The sequence below is a fragment of the Lissotriton vulgaris genome, chromosome 12, assembly GCF_964263255.1.
Source record: "Lissotriton vulgaris chromosome 12, aLisVul1.2, whole genome shotgun sequence".
Lineage (NCBI taxonomy): Eukaryota > Metazoa > Chordata > Amphibia > Caudata > Salamandridae > Lissotriton > Lissotriton vulgaris.
Genome location: NC_141700.1, coordinates 717,633,533 through 717,647,023, shown reverse-complemented (window position 1 = coordinate 717,647,023; position 13,491 = coordinate 717,633,533). Strand labels below are relative to the sequence as shown.

Below are 13,491 nucleotides of genomic sequence, written 5' to 3'. Positions count from 1 at the left end.
CAGGTGAGCTTGGCAATGGAAGAACACATACCATCAACAAATGCATCTAGAATCGCAAGGTGGCATGGTGGCCCGATGACATCACATTTGCTCACACACACCCATGACAACATTCTTGTTCAGATCCCGAAACAGAACAATATCTGAAAGACGTCTCATATATATTGGACATCGTGGTATTCAAAGCAGAGCCCTGAAGAACTCCATATTTAAGAGGGAAATTGGCCAATTTGCGATCCTCCTCAAAGATCTGGGAAGTCCTGTCTTCTAGGAAAGACTGGAGCCAAGCTGGAGCATGTCCAGCGAAAAGATGGAAGCCAATATAGTGAATATTTTGCATATCATTCCCAAACCAAGCAGTGGTCCATAGTTAAACTCATTACAAATTAAAGCAAACATTACCAAGAATGAGGTGGCCATATTTGAACTATAGTAAAATATGGCAACAGAATGATGTGCTGTTAATAAGATACTCTGCATGACAACTGAATGTGGGAGTCGATATCTAGACAGGAAGCTCTTTGCTACACATGTTTGGCAGCCAGATTTTGCACTGTTCCAATTACAATTTTGGGCTATCCAAAAGTACATTTTGAAGCAAAATTATGAACTAGTCATTCATCTCCAGAAAGATGAAACAGTAACCTGGCCATTATACCCTTAGACTGCTACTCAAGGCCAGGGCATTTATAACAGCAAGCTCTATTTTGGCTAAACATCTTTCCAATACTGTTTGTTTGTAGAAGGCTTCATTTCGATAACATTTTATCTTAAAAAGCATCACAATAAAATCAATTTTACATTACAAATTCCACAAGATAAAACAAGGAGGATGGTCATACACAGTATACTATCCAATGCTAAAAATTGATAACACATTAAGGTTAACAGATTAAACATTATAATCATTTATTTTTAAGCCTTCTTGCTCTAATGATCCATGCCCAGCTAAGAAACTTAGAAATAGCACAAATATATACTAGCAGAGTATCTGACATGAGGATTCGCAAGGCCATCAGATGAGACCTAGTACCCATATTCCTGCACACTGGTTTTAGCCACCTGGATCTCGGAAGTTTATAAGCAGTGCACTCAAATAAGATATGGGGCACTGTTTCCAAGGTCAGCGGACAGAAAAGACACGAGCTAGAGGTACTTGAGGACACGCTCCAGCGTGCTGTATACTCGCCAAGAGGAAGGGTGCCAATCCTAAATCTAAAATACAGCAAGCGATCACGCGGTTTTGTAATAAAATCAAGATAGGGCTCTAACAAGGGTACGTCCTTTAAAAGAAGTTAGTTAGAAACAATCCTACCATTTTTAGGGTTTGAGTATTTTTTGTTGTACACCCAGCTCCAGCCAGTAAATCTGCTTCAATTGTGATTTTGACACAGCAGATCTAGTTGACCATGCCTCCCCCAACCCAAGCTCATCAAGTAGGGATTTTACATTTCGCAGCCAACTTATTTTTGTCCAACCAGACCTAGACAGGATTTCCGTTAGCCCTTCTGCATAATGAGTGAGTTCCGGTACTCGCCATAAGCGTGACCACAATAACAGTGGACGAAACTGGGCCTGGTCCTTTATTGGGCGGTTCCCCAGATTGTACAATACCGGAATCGTAGGTGTACTTCGGGGAAGGGACAACAATGACCTAAAGAATTTGTTCTCCGACTGGGTAAGCTGGTCAATATTACAGGCACCCCATAATTCTGCCCCATACAGGGACCCACTAACTGCTCTTGCGTTGTAGATCTCTACAATGGGGGAAATAGGTTTTATTGTAGAACTGCACTGTTTTAAGAGTGTGCCTGTTACCCTTTTGAGGGAGAGGACCATTTTATTAATGTGAGGGCCCCAATGCATTCGTTCAGAGAGTCTGATGCCCAAATAATCGAATTCTGTCACTCTATCCAGCTGTACCCCATTCAGGTTTGGCGGAATTCCCATTTTTTTCCCGGATTTAATACTAGATATTTAGTTTTGGCAGTATTAATTACCAGACCCCTAAGTGTGCAGAACAGATGAAAACTATCAAGTAGCTTCTGCAAGCCTACTGGGGACTTCGAGATGAGGGTGTCGTCCACAAATAGCAGGGTCGGGATGAGTTTGCCCGCCAGGGAGGGAGCATCTGCAGATATTCTTAGCAGATGCTCCTCCACTCCATTAACATAAAGTGAAAATAGAGTGGGGGCTAACACAACCCTGACGGACGCCTCTACTCACAGCTATTCTAGATGTTTTTTGGCCCTGTCTACCCCACCTCACCTGGGCGAAGTTTCCCTCGTGAAGCTGGATTAGGATACTCAGAATGTATGGTGGCATACCAAAGTCCTGCAGAACCCCCGATAAACTCTGCCTCGGCACTAGATCGAAGGCAGTCGTCAGGTCTATAAAGGCCAGATAAAGACTGCCTCCGCCCAGGACAACTGTCTTCCAGTACAACAAAAGTAGTCGGAAGGCTTGCTCAATTGTTCCCGTTCCAGGGCGAAACCCTGCCTGTAAGTCTGACAGGATTTTGTGGTCTTCGGCCCACTGGAGGATTCTGCCTAATACTGCCTTCCCTATAACCTTTTGCGTGGAATCTATTAATCTAATAGGGCGGTAGTTGGCGGGGTCGTCCCTAGAACCCTTCTTAAAAATAGTGACCACCTCCGCCCCTCTCCAAGACTCCGGAACTGGCACACCCTTCATGATGGCATTAAGGAGACCTGCCAGAATCCTCCCCCACTCTAAATAGTTTAAGCGCAAGAGGTCTCCTGGAACCCCATCGGGGCCTGCTGCTTTGCGCGGGACCAAGGATCGAATAATCGCTTCAACTTCTATTGCCGTGAATTCAATGGCCTCTTCAGATACCATAAGGCTTTCCAAAGACTGGACTTGTTCGCCGAGGGAGTCAGCTGTATACAGGGAAGAAAAATAGGCAAACCAACTGTCACCAATGATGTTGCAGGTGATCAGGGAGCGATCCGGTCTATTCCTTGATCTTACTAGATCCCAGAAACCTCGTGCGTCCTTCCCCGCATTGGCCTTCTTGAGATCTTGCCAAAACTTATCGTCCCAGTCCCTCTTAGCTTTCTTAATGGCCAGATTATAATTGTGTCTTGCTACTTTAATCAAAGACTGCTGCTTGCCCTTAATAGCCTTAATGAGGAGCGATTTATTTACTCAACAGTTCTTGGAATACCAGCCAGGTTTGTTACTGCGTTTCTGGCTCCCCTTGGATTTATTGCATTTAGTCAAAAATAAATCTCCTAGGGCTTTAATTGTACCACAAAATGTAGATGAAATAACACTCTGGTTTGAGCCACCAAGTTCTATTTTGCTTTGGTAAGAAGCCAGAATGGAGCCAATAAGCTGGACCTTTCCCTCATCAAGCAGAACGAGAGGCCAATTAAGGCGTCTGCCACAATTTGAAGGGCACACCTCTGCCGTAAAGAGACATTCGAGAGGGGCCATAGACGATAGGGAACTTATTTATAACGAATACAGGGTCAGGGAAAGCGGATTATGGTCACTAAGGATCGTAGGAACAACCACCATATCCTCCACACCTTTCCACAGCTGGAAGTCTAGGAGAATATAATCTATGCGTGACGAGTGACCAACTCTATTGTAAGTATCCGCCCCACCATGTCCGAAGCTGTCCTTCCATTTACTGCTCTTAAATCAAATTCCAGTGCCAGAGCATTAAGTTGGACTACTCTGGGAGGCCACCTTTTGACAGAAGGAATTGAAAGCTGTGGGATACCCCTCCTACCATCCTCTTCCATAATATTAAGAAAATCTTCGGACGCAAGAGGCTCAAAAGTACAGTTCAAATCGCCCGCCACCATGACTAGTGAGCCTTGCGTCAGATTCCTGAGCTCCTCCTCGAGCTTGGTGACAGTGGGTGATGGTAAGCTGCCCTTCGACCCCCTGGCATAGATATTAAAAATAGTTAATGGTTCCCCTCTCCTAGGACCATACAGAGTCACTTTTTGTAGATCAGGGGAGTTACTTTCGATTTGGGTAACACAGAGCCCTAGGGCAATATCCACCCAGATGAGTAATCCTCCTGCTGGGCGGCCCCGCCCTGAACAAGAAGCAACTGCTGGGACATGATAGGTCGAGTAACCAACTTTATGGCAGGGAACAAGACTCCATGTTTCTTGGAAAATACATATATTATGTAACCCAGTAATTGAATTCCAATCTGGGAGATCGAGCTTCCTACCAATCCAGGCCGAATTCCAGCTAATAATTTTGAGATTCGGCCTGACAGATGGGGAAACCGGGGTAGCCAACTCAAGGAGATCACGTCCAGTGGCAGGACTGTGGGGTATAAGAGGTAGAACAGGTGGCACGTTCATGGTGTCAGTACTTGGTAGATGTGGAAACAGTTCTCCTAAGTCAGGGCTGCGTGGTGTTTTATCGTAGTTTGGTGTTGCTGGAGCATGCGTGCCCAGGGTTAGCCCCAAAGCCTTGTTATATCAATAGCCAGAAGGCCACCTGGGACACCCCTGTCTCTAGATTGAAGAAAACAAGGGCTATTAGGAAAAATAGCTGGACGATAGGACGCTCCAAGCTCAGTTCCCCTAAAGTCATAACCCAAAGCAGGGGGGTAAGGTTTGCTGATGGAAATAGCTTAAGTCAAAAGTGCCAATCCCCGTGCTTCCATTTTTGGGTTGCTGGTTGCATATGTGGCTAACTGCCCTAGGGTCGCCAAAGTTCACCAAAATACAATCACCACTGATATCCTTCCTGCGGTCACCCACCCAACTTGCTCGTCTTACATTTAAGATTTTCCCATCAAGTTGTTTTAAGATGGGCCTATTTGTATTTATCTCATAATCGGGGGGGAGGATCACTAGTCCTGCTTGAACCAAGGTTTTGCAGGTCGGTAAGTAGGTATCTCCCAAAAAAGACCCTCATACGTGTATGTTGGAATAATCTCGTAGCGGTATATAATGTGTCCCCGCTTTTGTTTACACGTGCGTGCGTAATCATCGGGTCGTTTTTTTGTGTGTGCACTCTCCACCAGGAGGTTTCACCTTTGGTTTAAGGCAGTAGTGATCATCGATAAGTGGTGAGGTAAGTGGTTTTTAAAAAAGAGTCCGGACAGCCAGAGAAGGAAGTTTACTGATTCTGGATTCGGACAATTACGAAGATAATTTGTGCAGCTTTAGAATGGGTTAGGGTTTCGAGCGCACTTCATTCGTGGGTTAAAAAGGTCAACATGTTTCAGCCTTAAGTTGCCGACAGGTCAATAGGCTTTCGTCAGGACCATTAGGGGTGAAAACGTGAAAAAATGTATAAAGAATAAAGAATAGGTGAATTGTAACCTGATTCTTCAGGGAGTAGAAGGCATCATTGTACCTGTAAAATAAACAGACATACACACAACATGCAGGGAGATGAGGTAGGGAAAACATGTAATTATGTACAAAGGTACTTTCACGAAATCAAATGATTTCGAAAAGGAACTAGAAAATGGCAGTGCTTTTCAATGAACCACTAATTTCTGGCGTCAACTCGCCCATTATCATGCTTCGGCGGAGGGAGGAGATTCAAGCTATACTGTAGTGCTGTGCCCATAGTTGTACAACGCGCTGTGACTTAATTAATTTGATGCGTGGTCTAAGGTGGAATAACGTGGTGGTGTTCGGAAAATGCCTTGTGAATTGCGTTTATTACGCTGCACACAACCAGTGATCAGGGGCCATTTCACTTTGATGCGTGTTTTATATAGTTTTTCATTAAGCAATTGTGATCGTAATTGTTACAATGGCGCTTATCTACAAGTGCTACTATTAGTGATAGTGGTTACTATATTCTGCGATATTATTATGCGAAGTTTATGTCTGCTGAGCCGCTTTTAGGTAAGCTCCTAGACGTAATGGCACGATGTACTTATGAGAAGTGCATATTTTAAAAGGGTCGGGCATTGAAGTTCTGTCTGCGTACCTCTACAATGTGATAGAAGTTCTTCCTCGGGGATACGGCAGGTAAGAGAGGCCTCACTGCAGAGAGTCAAAAAAGGAGGTAGCAGTTTTAAATGAGTTATGATACTTGCGGTTGCGCTTTTAAGCGAATACGCAGTGTTGCCTGATACCTCCGGTCCTTCCTCAGTTCTGGCAGCTTGTGCTGTCTCTGCCAAAGATCGCTGGGAAATGCGCAAGCATTCATTTCCGGGTAGATTAGTACTCCAATCCGATAGAGATGGATGAAATACTATTGTACAAGTTACACGATAGTAGTGGAAGTGATGTTTTGCGCGTGTGGATTTAATTTAGAATGTAATCTAAAGCCTCATTTGATTTAACGTCTGGAGATCTGTAAGTTAAGAAATTAGAATTTATGGGCTCAGTGACTCAAAAATCGCAATGGGCCATTATCGAGCACTTTTCTGGTAACCTCTCATGGCGAGAGAGGAAAGGCTACATTTGAAATTATGGGATAAATTCTCATTTATGAAAAATCGACATGTTTGGGCATAAGCCTAATGTTAGACCATATTGGTTTACATCACGTTATTTGTGTAGAGCACATATATGTATAGAGTTCATACTTAGTAGTGATAGAGTTAAGGAAGTGATGTTCTATTATAGGGTTATCTGTTAAGCGATAACCAAGGAATGGAGTCGAGGCCCTGGGTATCGGTTTTGAGCCTATGAACCCAACGTTGCTCCTTCTCAAAGGATTTTTGCCGCATTTGTCCACTGTTTCCAAGGTCTCTAGGATTACCCAGTGAAGGTCATCAACTGTGTGTCCTAGTTCTTTGTAGTGGGTTGAAATCTTGGTTGTAGTTTTCTTGCAATTGACATTGCTCCGGTGCTCGCAGAGTCGTTGTTTTGCCTTACGGCACGTCATCCCTATGTACCGCATCTGGTAGGGACAGGTGATCATATAAATGACGTGACTTGTATTGCAGTTAGTGTGGCGTCTTAACTTCAAAATGAAGTTTGGGAGGAACTGCAATTCTTTAGTGGGTTCTGTAGTTGCACAGGCGGTACATGTCCCGCATGGATAATGTCCGGTTACTGGGGTAGTATTCCAAAATCCTGGTTGCTCTTTCTTTTTCTTTGGTGGTGGTCTGGTGTGGACCAATAGGTCCTTGATGTTCCTACTTCTCCTATTGGCAAATCTTGGTTTTGGCCAGGTCAGGGTATTGGATGTTATGATTCTCCAGTTCCGGTTGATTATTTTCTTTACTTGGTTCGTGATAGGACTGTAGGTAGTGACGCATGTAGTCCTGTCATCATTCGGTTTTGGATGAGTTTCAAGTAGAGACTCTCTCGGTTGATTGCGAGCACGTTTTTTGGAAGAATTGATTACCTTTCTAGGGTAGTTTCGGACTGAGCTTTTCACACAAATCAGTGGCTTGGATCTTGTAGTCTGCCACGGAGCTGCAATTCCTCCTCAATCGCAGGAATTGACTGTAAGGGAGATTTTCTCTTAATGGCCGGGGATGAAAGCTATTAAAAGACAGACTATTTTTTGCTGTAGGTTTGAAAAACGTTCTTGTTTGTAATGTATTTCCCTCTGAGAAAATGGTAATATCCAAAAAGTCCAGACTTTTTTCGTTGGCTGTGCATGTGAACTTTAGGCATTCGTCTTGGCTTTTCAGCCAGACGTGGAAATCTTTTAGGGATTTGGTGTCTCCCTGCCAGATTAGCAGAATGTGGTCAATATATCTCTTCCAAAAGAGTATGACGATTGAAGGGGTTGTTTTCATTGTGTACATAAGCCTGCTCAAAGGTGCTCACATACAGACCTGCTACGCTTGGTGAGAAAGTACTTCCCATTCACGTTCCATGTCGCTGGAGGAAGAGGTTATCTTTGTACTGGAAAAAGTTTTCCATAAGGGCCAGTCTGCAGCACTCTAGTACAAAGTGCCTTGGAGTTTTGTAAGGCCAGTCAGTACTAAAGAGTATTGTTTCTAAGGTCTCTAGTGTTTTCTGTTGTGGCAGGCTGGTATTGAGGCTCTCGACGTCTAACCCTACTAAGAGCATGGTGTTCTCTGAGTACTCAAAATTGAGTAGCATGTTTGATAAGATCTTGTGTGTCTTTTAAGTAGGTAGGTGTTGTTTGGACCAATGGTCTCTAGGATGGGGCTCTAGGATGGAATTAATTCCAGAAACAATTGGTCTTCCTGGTGGTGGCATTCTACCTTTGTGTGTCTTGGGCAGAGAGTAAAAGTACGGTATTACTGGTGCTTTTGTTTCCAGGTAGTCAGCTTCTTTTTTAGACAGCCAATTGTTGGCTACTGCTTCTTCAACCATTAGGGCTATGGTTCTTTGTAAGCGTGCTGTAGGGTCTGTTGTCAGTACTTGGTAGAATTTGGTGTCTGCCAATAGGTCCATGCATTGTCTGTCGTATCCTTCTGTTGTTCGTAAGACTATGTCCCCTCCTTTGTCTGCTGGTTTTATGACAATATCTTTATTGTTCTTAAGATCTGTGAGAGCAAGATTTTCTGCCTTGGTTAGATTTTGGAAAGGTTTCGGAAGTTGTCGGTTTAGTTCGTCCACTTCCTTCATTATAGCTTGTTCGAAAGTGCTTATTTCGATGGGTACCTGCGAATTGAGGGGACAAAAAGTGGATTTATTTCTCAGAGTAGTGTCTCCTTGAGGTAGTCGTTGATCATCCTTGAAGAAAGCTTTGAGTTTCAAGGTGTGCCAAAAGTCTGCCAATTCGCATTTCATCTTAAAGATGTCTGTTTTGGGGGTAGGAACATAGCCTAAGCCTTTATTTAGGACACTTTTTTGGTCTTTAGTTAGTGTTAATTCTGTCAAGTTCACGATGAGGTCGTTGGACCTTGCCCCATCTTGGCCATGGTGACGCTTCTGGTTTGGACCAGTCTTGTCTGGTCGGACCAGGTTACTCCTTTTTGCCTGGACCTGCGGTTGGTTGTTTCATCCCCGCTCTGATCTGAACTGTCGTTTGATGACACACTGTTGGAGTCGTAATTTGAAGCATTGTCATTAGGTTTGAAATCTTTGCTACTATACGGATGAATACGTTCTAATGAAAACCTTTTCAGTTCTTTTGCAAGTTTTTGCAGCTTTGAGTCAAGTATTCCTGGCTTTCTTTCATCTCTTTATTGATTTCATCTAGACTGGTTTTGTAGATGGTTATGTTCAACCGCGGTCGAGGAAACTACAGAAATAGGAGAGGACAGGAGAGGCCATAGCAATTTCTGGCGCCCTCCATACTTCCAGAACAATGGACAAGGAATGCCATTCCATCTATTCAACCCACAATTCCAAGGGTGGCCTAACCCCTATTTCCAAGTACCCATGAATCACCAAATGCAACCGCAAGGCGTTCAGAATTACCAACAAAGCCTTCCTTTTTTAGGGAATGGCCAGGGCAACCGCAGGTCCAGGCAAAAAGGAGTAACCTGGTCCGACCAGACAAGACAGGTCCAAACCAGAAGAGTCACCAAGGCCAAGACGGGGCAAGGTCCAAAGACCTAATCGTGAACTTGACAGAATTAACACTAACAAAAGACCAAGAAAGTGTCCTAAATAAAGGCTTAGGCTATGTTCCTACCCCCAAAACAGACATCTTTAAGATGAAATGCGAATTGGCAGACTTTTGCCGCACCTTGAAACTCAAAGCTTTCTTCAAGGATGATCAACGACTACCTCAAGAAGGAGACACTACTCTGAGAAATAAATCCACTTTTTGTCCCCTCAATTCGCAGGTACCCATCGAAATAAGCACTTTCGAACAAGCTATAATGAAGGAAGTGGACGAACTAAACCAACAACTTCCGAAACCTTTCCAAAATCTAACCAAGGCAGAAAATCTTGCTCTCACAGATCTTAACAATAAAGATGTTGTCATAAAACCAGCAGACAAAGGTGGGGGCATAGTCTTACTAATAGAAGGATACGACAGACAATGCATGGACCTATTGGCAGACACCAAATTCTACCAAGTACCGACAACAGACCCTACAGCACGCTTACAAAGAACCATAGCCCTAATGGTTGAAGAAGCGGTAGCCAACAATTGGCTGTCTAAAAAAGTAGGCTGACTACCTGGAAACAAAAGCACCAGAAATACCGTACTTTTACTTTCTGCCCAAGACACACAAAGGCAGAATGCCACCACCAGGAAGACCAATTGTTTCTGGAATTAATTCCATCCTAGAGCCCCTCTCTGAATTCGCAGACCAATACTTGAGACCATTGGTCCAAACAACACCTACCTACTTAAAAGACACACAAGATCTTATAAACATGCTACTCAATTTTGAGTACTCAGAGACCACCATGCTCTTAGTAGGGTTAGACGTCGAGAGCCTCTATACCAGCGTCCCACAACAAAACACTAGAGACCTTAGAAACAATACTCTTTAGTACTGACTGGCCTTACAAAACTCCAAGGCACTTCGTACTGGAGTGCTGCAGACTGGCCCTTATGGAAAACTTTTTCCAGTACAAAGATAACTTCTTCCTCCAGCGACATGGACCGTCAATGGGAAGTACTTTCGCGCCGAGCGTAGCAGGTCTTTATGTGAGCACCTTTGAGCAGGCCTATGTACACAATGAAAACAACCCCTTCAATCGTCATACTCTTTTGGAAGAGATATATTGACGACATTCTGCTGATCTGGCAGGGAGACACCAAATCCCTAAAAGATTTCCACGTCTGGCTGAACAGCCAAGACGAATGCCTAAAGTTCACATACACAGCCAACGAAAAAAGTGTGGACTTTTTGGATATTACCATTTTCTCAGAGGGAAATACATTACAAACAAGAACGTTTTTCAAACCTTCAGCAAAAAATAGTCTGTCTTTTAATAGCTTTCATCCCCGGCCATTAAGAGAAAATCTCCCGTACAGTCAATTCCTGCGATTGAGGAGGAATTGCAGCTCCGTGGCAGACTACAAGATCCAAGCCACTGATTTGTGTGAAAAGCTCACAGTCCGAAACTACCCTAGAAAGGTAATCAGTTCTTGCAAAAAACGTGCTCGCAACCAACCGAGAGAGTCTCTACTTGAAACTCATCCAAAACCTAATGATGACAGGACTACATGCGTCACTACCTACAGTCCTATCACGAACCAAGTAAAGAAAATAATCAACCGGAACTGGAAAATCATAACATCCAATACCCGGACCTGGACAAAACCAAGATTTGCCAATAGGAGAAGTAGGAACATCAAGGACCTATTGGTCCACACCAGACCACCACCAAAGAAAAAGAAAGAGCAACCAGGATTTTGGAATACTACCCCAGTAACCGGACATTATCCATGCGGGACATGTACCGCCTGTGCAACTACAGAACCCACTAAAGAATTGCAGTTACTCCCAAACTTCATTTGGAAGTTAAGACGCCACACTAACTGCAATACAAGTCAGGTCATTTATATGATCACCTGTCCCTGCCAGATGCGGTACATAGGGATGACGTGCCGTAAGGCAAAACAACGACTCTGCGAGCACCGGAGCAATGTCAATTGCAAGAAAACTACAACCAAGATGTCAACCCACTACAAAGAACTAGGACATACAGTTGATTACCTTCACTGGGTAATCCTAGAGACCTTGGAAACAGTTGACTGAAATGCGGCAAAAATCCTTTTTGAGAAGGAGCAACGTTGGGTCCATAGGCTCAAAACCGATACCCAGGGCCTCACCGACTCCTTTCCTTGGTTATCGCTTCACAGATAACCCTATAATAGAACATCACTTCCTTAACTCTATCACTACTAAGTATGAACTCTATACATATATGTGCTCTACACAAATAACGTGATGTAAACCAATATGGTCTATAACATTAGGCTTATGCCCCTTAACAAGATCCATTCTTATGTTGACCAAACATGTTGATTTTTCATAAATGAGAATATCCCATAATTTCAATTGTAGCCTTTCCTCTCTCGCCATGAGAGGTTACCAGAAAAGTGCTCGATAATGGCCCATTGCGATTTTTGAGTCTGAGCCCATACATTCTAATTTCTTAACTTACAGATCTCCAGACGTTAAATTAAATGAGGCTTTAGATTACATACTAAATTAAATCCACACGCGCAAAACATCACTTCCACTACTATCGTGTAACTTGTACAATAGTATTTCATCCATCTCTATCGGATTGGAGTACTAATCTACCCGGATATGAATGCTCGCGCATTTCCAGGCGATCTTTGGCAGAGACAGCACAAGCTGCCAGGACTGAGAAGAAGGACCAGAGGTATCAGGCAACACTGCGTCTTCGCTTAAAAGCGCAACCGCAAGTATCATAACTCATTTAAAACTGCTACCTCCTTTTTTGACTCTCTGCAGTGAGGCCTCTCTCTTTCCTGCCGTATCCCCGAGGAAGTACTTCTTCCACATTGTAGAGGTACACAGACAGAACTTCAATGACCGACCCTTTTAAAATATGCACTTCTCATAAGTACATCGCGCCATTACGTCTAGGAGCTTACCTAAAAGCGGCTCAGCAGACATAAACTTCGCATAATAATATCGCAGAATATAGTAACAACTATCACTAATATTAGCACTTGTAGATAAGCGCCATTGTAACAATTACGATCACAATTGCTTAATGAAAAACGATATAAAACACGCATCAAAGTGAAATGACACCTGATCACTGGTTGTGTGCAGTGTAATAAACGCCACGTTATTCCACCTTAGACCACGCATCAAATTAATTAAGTCACAGCGAATTGTAGAACTATGGGCACAACACTACTGTATAGCTTGAATCACCTCCCTCCGCCGAAGCACGATAATGGGAGAGTTGACGCCAGAAATGAGTGTGGTTCATTGAAAAGCATTGCCATTTTCTAGTTCCTTTTCGAAATCATTTGATTTCGTGAAAGTACCTTTGTACATAATTATATGTTTTCCCTACCTCATCTCCCTGCAAGTTGTGTGAAAGTCTGTTTATTTTACAGGTTCAATGATGCCTTCTACTCCCTGAAGAATCAGGTTACAATTCACCTATTCTTTATACATTTTTTCACGTTTTCACCCCTAATGGTCCCGACGAAAGCCTATTGACCTGTCGGCAACTTAAGGCTGAAACATGTTGACCTTTTTAACCCACGAATGAAGTGCGCTCGAAACCCTAACCCATTCTAAAGCTGCACGAATTATCTTAGTAATTGTCCGAATCCAGAATCATTAAACTTCCTTCTCTGGCTGTCCGGACTTTTTTTTTTAAAACAACTTACCTCACCACTTACCGATGATCACTACTGCCTTAAACCAAAGGTAAAACCTCCTGGTGGAGGGTGCACACACAAAAAAACGACCAGATGATTACGCACGCACGTGTAAACAAAAGCGGGGACACATTATATACCGCTACGAGATTATTCCAACATACACGTGTATAAGGGTCTTTTTTGGGAGATACCTACTTACCGACCTGCAAAACCTTGGTTCAAGCAGGACTAGTGATACTTTCTCCCCCCCCCCCCCGATTATGAGATATCACAACGGAGACTGAAAGGATTCATACTCCGACTCCCCCT

At 43.4% G+C, this 13,491-nt stretch overlaps 1 protein-coding gene across 2 annotated transcripts in view; it reads right to left on the bottom strand.

Moving 5' to 3' along the window:
* The window catches only part of LOC147678108 (hydroperoxide isomerase ALOXE3-like), a 136,423-nt gene that overhangs the window by 26,547 nt on the left and 96,385 nt on the right, over positions 1–13,491 (bottom strand). The window lies entirely within an intron of this gene.